The following is a 10,424-nucleotide window of genomic DNA, read 5'->3' as shown; positions in this document are numbered from 1 at the left end:
AGGCTCCATGCACCGGGAGCCCGACGTGGGATTCGATCCTGGGTCTCCAGGATCGCGCCCTGGGCCAAAGGCAGGCGCCAAACTGCTGCGCCACCCAGGGATCCCCCAGTAGATTTTTTAAAGTTGAAAATCATGCTGCCAATTTACTCCATGGTATTGCTGTGTCTACATCCATTTTGTTTGACCAAACAGCCTGTAGACACCTTAAATTGACACTATCCCCTCATGCAAGTATATGCCTTAAACAGAGGTCCACAGAGTCACCAAGCAAATGTAAGTTCCTGATATGACTTTCCCAACAGCCCTTGTGAGGAACCAGCTGCCCAGCCTCCCAGGGCCTTCTCCTAATGTGCCCTTAAAATAAGACCCCTATGGAGCTTTCCAAAATCCCATTCTTTTAGTTTAAACTGAGCAATCTGGCTTGTCTGGGATCCCCAAAGCACTGTACCACGGATCCTAATAAAGGTATGCATAGGTCATAATGCTCTGTCTGTAATCTGCCTTGACCTTCCCATGTGGCCCTGCAAGGATCTGTGAGTAATAAACTTTATTTCTTTTTTTTTTTTATAAACTTTATTTCAACTTCTCCTATGATCTGTTATTGAACCTCATAATCTGGCATTCTGTGTTCCACTTAACAAAAGTTAATTTAACAAAGTCAACAATACAGAATATGTTCTTTGACCACAATGGAATTAGATTAGAAATTCGCAGCATAAAAAAAAAAAAAGAAATTCCCAGCATAAGATAATAAAGAAACTCCTTAAACCACAATGAGATATCACTTCACATGAATCAGAATGGCTAAAATTAACAGGTCAGGAAACAACAAATGTTTGGTGCAGATGCTGAGAAAGGGGAACCTGCTCCCACTGTTGGTGGGCATGCAAGGTGGTACAGCCAGCCACTGTGGAAAACAATGTGGAAGTTCCTCAAGAAATTATAATAGAGGCAGCCACGGTGGCTTAGTGGTTTAGCGCCGCCTTCAGCCTGGGATGTGATCCTGGAGACCCAGGATTGAGTCTCACATCAGGCTCCCTGCGTGGAGCCTGCTTCTCCCTCTGCTTGTGTCCCCCGCCCCCCCTCTCTGTGTGTGTCTCTCATGAATATAAATAAATAAATTTTTAAAAAGTTAAAATAGAACTACCCTGTGACCCAGCAATTGTACTGCTAGGTATTTGCCCCAAAGATACAAACATAATGATCTGAAGGGGCACATGCACCCCAATGTTTATAGCAGCAATGTCCACAATAGCCAAACTATGTAAAGAGCTGAGACATCCATCGACAGATGAATGATAAAGAAGATGTGATACATATATACATATATAATGGAATATTACTCAGCCACCAGAAAGGAGGAATACTTACCATTTACATTAATGTGGATGTAACTGGAGGGTTCCATTCTCCTTATACTGAGGTTCCATCCTTATAGTGAGTGAAATAAGCCAGAGACATCATATAGTTTCACTTATATGTGAAATATAAGAAATATTGCAGAGGATCATAGGGGATGGGAGGGGAAACTGAATGGGAAGTCATCAGAGAGGGAGACAAACCATGAGAGACTCTTTACTATAGGAAACAAACAGAGGGTTGCTGGAGGGGAGGTAGGTAGGGATATGGTGTAATTGAGTGATGGGCATCAATGAGGGCATGTGATATGATGAACACTGGGTGTTGTATGCAACTGATGAATTATTGAGCTTTACATTTGAAACTAATGATGTGCTATATGTTGGATAATTTAAACAAAAAACAAAAAAACTTAAAAAGGAAACCTCTTAAATTTTAAAAATAAACAATGTATTTCTACATAATAATTAGATATAAAAGGATACATCATGAGCACAGTCAGGAAATTTTTAGAGTTGAATCATGAAAATACATATATCAAAATTTAGAAGCAGTTAAGTAGTGAATAGAGGGAACTCTATAGCTTAAATGTCAACATAAGAAAAGAAAATAGTAAGTAAATCTAAATTTCTGCTACCTTGAAAAATTAAAAAAAGGAGTCCAAATTAAACCTAAAAGTGGAAAGAAGGAAATGAAAAAGATAAGAACAGAAGTCAATGAAACAGAAACCAGAAAACCAGTGGAGAAAAATAAATATAACCAAAAACTGTCCTTTGAAGTGATCAATAATAAAATTGGTAAATATCTAGCCATACTAATCAAGAAAAATCATAGAAAAAAAGAAAAATAATAGTGAAGACACACGTTACCGAATAGGGAATGAAAGTGGAGATATCAATGAAGATTCTACACACACTAAAGAGTCATAAACATAAAGGGTTATCATATTGTGCCATTAAATTAGACAAAGTAGAGGAAGAAATTTGTCTTGAGAAAGACAAAATTACCAAGACTGACCAAATGAAGAAACAGAAAATATGAGTAGCTTAGTAACTATTAAAGAAATTGAATTTTAATAGAAATTCTTCCCCCAATGAAACTTGAAGCCAAGCTTGTTCATAAGTTAATTTTATCAAACACTTAAATAGAAATAATTCCAATTGTACACAAGGGCTTTCAGAGGAGAGAGGAGGGATTACTTCCCAAATCTCTTAGGAGGCTTTTATTACCTAACCCAACAAAGATATCACAAGGAAACACAGATCAGTATTCCTTGTAAACAAAGGTTTAAAAACCCTTAATAAAATAAAACATTAACAATTTGAATCCAACATGTGTAAAAGCATAATATATCATGATAAAGTTTATTCTTGGATTGTATATTTGATTTTACATCTTGACAGCAAAAATGTAATTCATCATATTAATAGGAAAAAGGAGAAAAACCATATAACATTTTTATTTTTTATTTTTTTTATTTTTTATTTATTTATGATAGTCACAGAGAAAGAGAGAGAGGCAGAGACACAGGCAGAGGGAGAAGCAGGCTCCATGCACCGGGAGCCCGATGTGGGATTCGATCCCGGGTCTCCAGGATCGCGCCCTGGGCCAAAGGCAGGCGCCAAACCGCTGTGCCACCCAGGGATCCCCCATATAACATTTTTAAAAGGCAGCAAAAAAGCATTCAAAAAATTCAATACCCTTTCATGATATAAATTTTCAGCAATGGGCCATTCTCACTGGATTCAGGGCATCTCTGAAAAATATATGGCTGACATCATATTTAGTATGAAAGACTCAATTTCTTCTAAGTTCAGAAATAAGATAAACATATCTAAACTCTTCATTTCTTTTTTGCATTGTACTAAGTTCTAACTTGTACAATAAGGCAAGAAACAAATAATTAATGAACATATCAGAAATGAAATAAATCTGTTCTTATCTGTGGGTGACATAATCATGTATGTATAAAACATTAAAGAATTGACAAAAAGCAATAGAACTAGTGAATGAGTTTTATAAAGTCTCAAGATTTAAGGTCCATATACAAAAATCAACTATATTTCTATAAATTAGTAATAAATAATTAGAAAATGAAATTGTAAAAATTCCAATTATTAGTATTAAAAATACTAAGGAATACATTTAACAAAAGACCTCCTCAAATAAAACATTGCAAAGGAAAAATAAAGAAGAATGAATGGATAGTTATACAATGTCCATGGACTAGAAAACTCAATGATGGCAATCCTCACCAAATTAATCTGCAGGTTTGATGCAATCTCAATTAAAATCCTAACAGCCTTTTTTTAAAAGAAAGAAATTGATAAGTTTATTTCAAAATTTATATGAAAAGATCTAGTATAGTGAAAAAGATTTTGAAGAAGAAGAACAAAGTTGGATTGATACTACTTGACTTTAGGACTTATAATACAGTTAGAATAATTGAGTAGTAGACATAAAGATCAATGGAAAAGGGTAGAATCTAAAATGGACCCATATATATATATAGGCGTTTGATTTTGACAAAGGTATAAGGGTAATTCAATGAAGAGACACTGTTTTCAACAAACAGATGGTGCTGGCATAACTAGACATCAATATGGGGAAAAAATGAACCTCAGCCTTTATATTATCATTTGCATAAATGAACTTAAAACGGATCATTGTCTTAAATGTAAAAGCTAAAGCTTTTAAATTTTTAGAAGAAAATATAGGAGAAATTCTTTCTCATAGCAAGTTAGGCAAAAATTTCCTGAATGTAAAAAAAAAAAAAAAAAAGAGTAAGAAAAACATTATAAAATGGAGTTCATTAAGATCATTATGGTCACCCTTACCTGACCTCTTAAGAGGCTAGAGTCCCTTCTTGTGAAACTGATCATTTCAAGAGGAAAGAATAAGACCTAAAGAATAGAAGTTGCTTAACAATACAGCCCACATCAACCACTAGAGTGAAATCCCCTTTGCGGATCTGTCTGGTCAAAGCACACTCATATTCTATCAGCTTAGGACACTTCTAGTTTCAAGAAGAGGGTCAAGGATCACTGGGCAGTAAAATAACATTGCAACATTAAAACAGATTTATATGAGTTAGAGAAAGTCATGATGCAATTGCTGTACCACGATTCTGTTTTTTGTGGGTCCTTCTAATTACTATATATACTAAAAAAAAAAGCTTGTTTCTATATTTTTTATTGAAAACTTATGGAGATGATAATAGTTTAAGCTGATCTTTCTCACATTTTTGGGGTCCTTTCCTGGTTGGTCTCCAAAGTACAACTCCAGACAACAGCTTTTCAAAATGCGGACTACAATTCAGAAGTGGACTATGGCAGCAACTCACTGGCATGGAAACTCTTTGGTAAATGTCATGGACATCAGCAACAGTGGGAAATACAAAGTTTTGGACTTGACCATCAGATCCCGGGAATGTACTGGACACAATCTCTTGAGGTAGGACCCCTGTGGAAGCAGTGGGGAGCCTGTGAGCATGTGCTGTGCAGTTGTGTGTGCAAGTGATAATGATATTGTTGTGTGGGCATGCATAGCTGTCCCAATGGAGTCCCAAGATAAGCAGAGTGAGGACACAATGGATTCAGACAGCTGGCTCTGAGCCGGGAGTGTTTGCAGTTCCAGCCTTTGGAGTATCTGTGCTTGGAGCAAGAGATGATTTTGTAAATAACATGCCAGGGTACTGGCAATTACAGGGATGCTTGCCTTTGACTGTGGATGTGACTCAAATGGTGATCATGTCAAGCTGCTTTCCCTAAGTAGGTGGAACCCTGTGGCTTTACAGTGTCCTTATATTAATGAGGAGTGTGTGTGGAGGGGGGAGGGACTAAGGAGGGAGAGAGAGAGGTTTTCATTTAATCAGTATTGAATTCAGTTTCAGTTTATTTAAATGTATCGAATATCTTCATTTTGTTGTTTGGGTGGGATTGGAGGCTCAAGACTTGACTAGGATTGTTACTCCAGCACAGTCTTTATCTCCATGATAGACTCAATTCTCATTCCTGATTTATTCCTCTAAAATTCTCTGCATTTGTTGTTAAATTTTGCTCTCCACCACGTCTTTTTCTGAAATGCTTCAATTACATTACAATTCCTTTTGAAACTCCCAGAATCCTCTAGAAAAGTTGGAAAGTGCATGAAATGGTAAAGCAGTGAAAAGATCATAAATTTTGAAATCTGAAATGGTAAAGCAGTGGAAAGATCATAAACTTTGAAACTTTGAAGTCTAAAAGACTTCCATCAGGTGCACCGATATGCTAATTTCCTACTATGTGCAGGTCATATATATATATATATATATATATACATTCCAATTTTATTTTCTGTAGTGTGTGAAAATGATACAAGGTTTTTGAGGATTAATGAAGACATAATGTGTGTGAAGGGCTTTTGTAAACTATAGAATGCAGTATAAATGACAGTTCTTGCTTTAAGTGTAGGCCTAGTCAGTTTGAAGAATGGAGAAGGAGCCACTAGAAGAATATGAAGTAGATATAAAAGACTTCATAGTTCATAATTACATTGACATGGAATTGGAGAATAGGCAAAAATATAGTGATAGCAGATTAAATGATTGTCTGGGCCTAGAAAATGGGGTGAGGAGTTTGTCTTCAAAGAGGCAGGAGAGAGCTTTTTTTGGAGTGATAGAAACATTATATATCTTCATTGTGTTATTGTTTACACAACTGTATATATTTACTAAAATTCATTGAACTTTAGGCTTAAAATGGGTGAATTTTATTATGTAGACCAATAATAAAATATTAAAATAGGTGTGGCAGATATTAAAGTTGATGAATTGTCTCAAAGTTTGAAAAATGCTAAAGGAAAAAAGAGGAGGATAACTCCAATATCTGAATAATAATAATTCTAGAAAGAAATAACAAAAAAAGTTGTGTGGGAAGAGAATTATCAATAAAGAGTATGAGAAAAATTTCCAGAACTAGAAGATTTGTATTGCTAGATCAAAGGAACACTCTGAAAGAAAATAAACATACCATGAATATTATTGTGGATTTGAGAACATTGTGGATGAAGGTTGTAAGAGTTTTGAGAGAGAGAGAGAGAGAGAAAAAGAAAGAGAGAGAGACGTGGCGGCAGGATGGGGTGGGGTAGGGAGGTGGACAAGATAGAGATAGAGAGAGAATCACATAATATATAAAAGAACAGAAATGAGAATGCTACTGGACTTCTCACAGACACTGATGCTGGGATCTAGGAAAGGGGATCTAACACAAGAGAGCAGCATAGGGAATTCCAGGCTGATGGCCATACACTGGGTCTAAAAAGCAATCATTCCAGATACATATAGAGGGAGCAAACCTCCAGGGAAAAAAGGAAATTGACAGATAGTCCCGTCCCATATGTTTGAACATTTGGAAATTAATATTGATGGGTATTTGATAGATACTATGCAGCATGTGAAAATATGAAGGAGAGATACCTGGCATTGGGACGTTATCAATTCCAGGAAAAATTTCAGATAGTACAAATAGGAAACATAATTAAAATATAGTATTTGGCTGATTATTTATATAGTGATGGTTATTTGCATAGTTCTCATAATGTGGACATTCAGTATTGAGAATGAAAAATTATAATGTAACTGAATGGACATGAGCACGAACTGGGGTGGGAGAGTGTTAGAGAAGAATCCACATATATTTTAAGTGAAAATAATAAATTCCACAAATATTTATTGATAACTATTATAAAGCTAGGCCCCATTATTTACTAATCCATGAATAAATGTCTAAAATAGAGGATCCCTTCACTGTGAAAGGGTTTGAATCTTTGTCAATTATATTCTTTGCATCTCGGACTTGCTGTCCATATCCATTTACAGTTACAATGGGGCAAAGAACACCAGAGAGCATCCAAATGGAATATCTGGGTTCTACACATGGTCCTTTATGCCCCCATGAGTGAAGGCAGCCCTACCTCTCTTGCTGATTAGGATCAATTATTTTTGCCAGGATGGTGAATCCACTTGTCTGCTGGTTGCAGGCATGAGGAGTCCTCAGTGCCCTGGAGGCAGCCATAACTTAGAGATTTTTGGGACCCTTGTGTCCTCTGGCATTTTGTCATCTAGACTAAAATCTAACTCCTGATGCTCCCCATTCTTTAGTTATTCCTGCCTTCTTACTCAAGGTTCCATAGAAATCAAAATTTTAGTCAAATTTGATTTGTGGTTCTTTCTTTCCTTCTCTCTCAAACCACAGAGATATTAAATCCCGATCTTATCTCTTGACACTATTTTTACTTTAAAAAGTTTAACTGATGTTCCTGTTTTTATTCTCTCCCTGTTTTAGAGATAATCCTGAATCCTGATAATCCTGAATAGTAGGGCAGTCTAAAATATCTTTTTCATGCCAGGGTGTAGATTTGAATGATGATGATGATAGCAACAACATAATAATTATTATGCCTTCTATGTTTCAGTAATGGAAATGGCACCTTTTATGATTATTATCCCCATTTTAAAATAAATAATTTGAAGCTTAGGAGAGGTTAAACTAAGTTTCCAAGGCTACACAGCTAGTAGGTAGCAGAGCTAGGAATTGTAGAGGTTGGTTTGATTCTGTATAGAATACCTCATTTAACTAGAATATATTTCATTGTGAAAGAATCTGCTTCTACTAATTTTTCTGGGAAAACATATGTAAACTAGGACCAATCCAAATGAACTAGGACTTATGATATGATACCCCATTAATATCACCCTCTACTTCCTCTCCAATAAAGGAATGGGAAGGCTAGGCAGATGTCTGTTTTGGGGCCAAAAAAGATGTGCTAAATTTTATATTTGTTGAGTTCAGGGTGACAACAGGATGGCATTTTAATAAAGAATTTGTATACATAAGACAGGGAATTCACAGCAATGTGAAAACTAAATGTGAGAGCTAACCATACCGACGACGTTGTTGAAGTCATGAATGAGCTCACCAAACATTTAAGAAAGAAGAGGTCCAGAGAGTTGAGAAGTGAACCCTAGAAAATTTGAAACATGAGGGCAATAAGGTGATAGAATAGGAGATGCCTCTACTAAACTATAAATTTCTTTACAGCAAGAACCATTTCTTTTGAATCCCTGTACATAGTATTTAATATGCCAAACACACAGATTAAGAACTAATTCAACATTAAGTATAATATAGATTATATGACTTCTGTTTTAGGGGGAGGGAGGAGCATAAGGAGAAGGAGAGAGAGAATCTTAAGCAGGCTCCACGCCCAATGCAGAGTGCAATGTGGAACTTGATCACAACCCCTGAGATCATGACCCAAGTCAAACAAGAGTCGGATGCTTAACTGACAAGCTACCCAGGTGCCCCTATATCATAGGACTTCTGATAGATGAATTTAATTTTATGAGCATCTTGAGAGCCTAACTGAAGACACATTAATGAAGACATTTCAGCTACCATCTTTTCTCTCTGGGCAGGCTCTCTAACTTTTTTGGTTGGAATTGTGGCTTATTCTTGTAGTTCTCTTGTGTGGAGTGAAGGGTACTGACCTCACACTACTCTGGTGCTGCCTGAAGGTTTACCAGACATATGAGGGCTAATGCATGTGCATGAGGTATATATACAAAGACACTGTATTATACATATTTTCCACATTAGTATGTTATAATCCATGTCTCACATATATTTTAGTGATAGCAATAAATAGAACAAGAAATCCATTATACAGAGATTCAAATTTTGGGAAGATAGTTCTGCAACAAAAGTAACTTAATCAAGAATATTTATTTCTGGGGTGCCTGGGTGGCCCAGTTAAGCAACTGACTGATTTCAGCTCAGGTCATGATCCCTGGGTCCTGGGATCCAGCCCCTGTTGGGCTCCCTGCTGAGCAGGGAGCCTGCTTCTCCCTTTTCTGCTCCCCCTGCTTGTGCTCTCTCTGTCAAATAAATAAAATCTTAAAAAAAGAATATTTATTTCTATGTTTCTTTCTGCTTGTATTAGAACAAGTCACTAGTAGAAATGACTTTGTAGAAGCCCCGGTTCATTTGAAATAAAATCTAGATACATTTGAAATGAGATTCCCATGGAAACCACCTTTGAGGTGACAAAAATTTCAGAAGTTTTCCCGGTGTTGCATCATGCATTCAAGAACCCTCTAAGATTTCTAGAGGAAAGTGAACATTTAATTAACCCCTAAGGTCTTCATTGGCTTTAGGTCTAAGGAGAGTTTAACTGTAGTGCTTATTTTAATTTTTTGATAATAGATTGCTTTTTCTGTTTCTTGATTATGTTTAGTGGGATTGAGAAAAGGGATTGGGATTCATTAGAGTTGCTCTAGGCCACGGAAATTTCTCACGTAAACACACAGATGAGGGACCATTATTATTGAGTCTTAGCTGAGGGGAAGCAAGTCCTCACTGATGCGTGTTCTCACATAAACACACAGAGGGTGTGTATAGTGGTTTTAGTTGGATCTGCCTGGGGAAGATGGACTTCTCTGCCTTTGTGTTTTGATTTCTTAACTTCTCCAAGAGGACTTCATCCCTTAACTATGAGCAAAAACGGAAGTCATCTGCTAACACTTGAATTTATCCAAGAGACATTTTTTGGATGGAAAATTTGCTATACTTAATATATAAAAGCCCCTGGAAAATTGCTGCACAAAATTTTATTAGTCTTTATATCAGTCTTAGTTAATAATTTATATTGCATGACTTGTGATTGTCTAAAACCTCAGCAAGATCTCTTGGCCCTCTATCTTGTTACTACCATCAGAATTTCCTCCCTCAGATCAAGTAATCTGGGTTAACATATTGCATTTACAGTGCAGGATAAAAATGTGATGCTGTAGAAAGGTGCTGGATTGAGTCATGAATGTCCAGTGTTTTATTAGAATAACTAATCATACCAAGCAAACACTTTTTAGGTCTCTTTCAAAGTCAAAGTTATCGCTTGAATGCCAGATTATTCTATTTTAAAACAGAATTCTGTAAGCTTTACCTTTGCTATCCCTATTCCTTGCATTCCTTTTCTTCGTATAACTTTTCAAGTTACATATTTTACCTTTTTCTTTTTCTTTCTTTCTT

The sequence above is a fragment of the Nyctereutes procyonoides genome, unplaced genomic scaffold, assembly GCF_905146905.1.
Source record: "Nyctereutes procyonoides isolate TBG_1078 unplaced genomic scaffold, NYPRO_anot_genome, whole genome shotgun sequence".
NCBI lineage: Eukaryota > Metazoa > Chordata > Mammalia > Carnivora > Canidae > Nyctereutes > Nyctereutes procyonoides.
Note: the sequence above shows the minus strand (reverse complement) of the source record.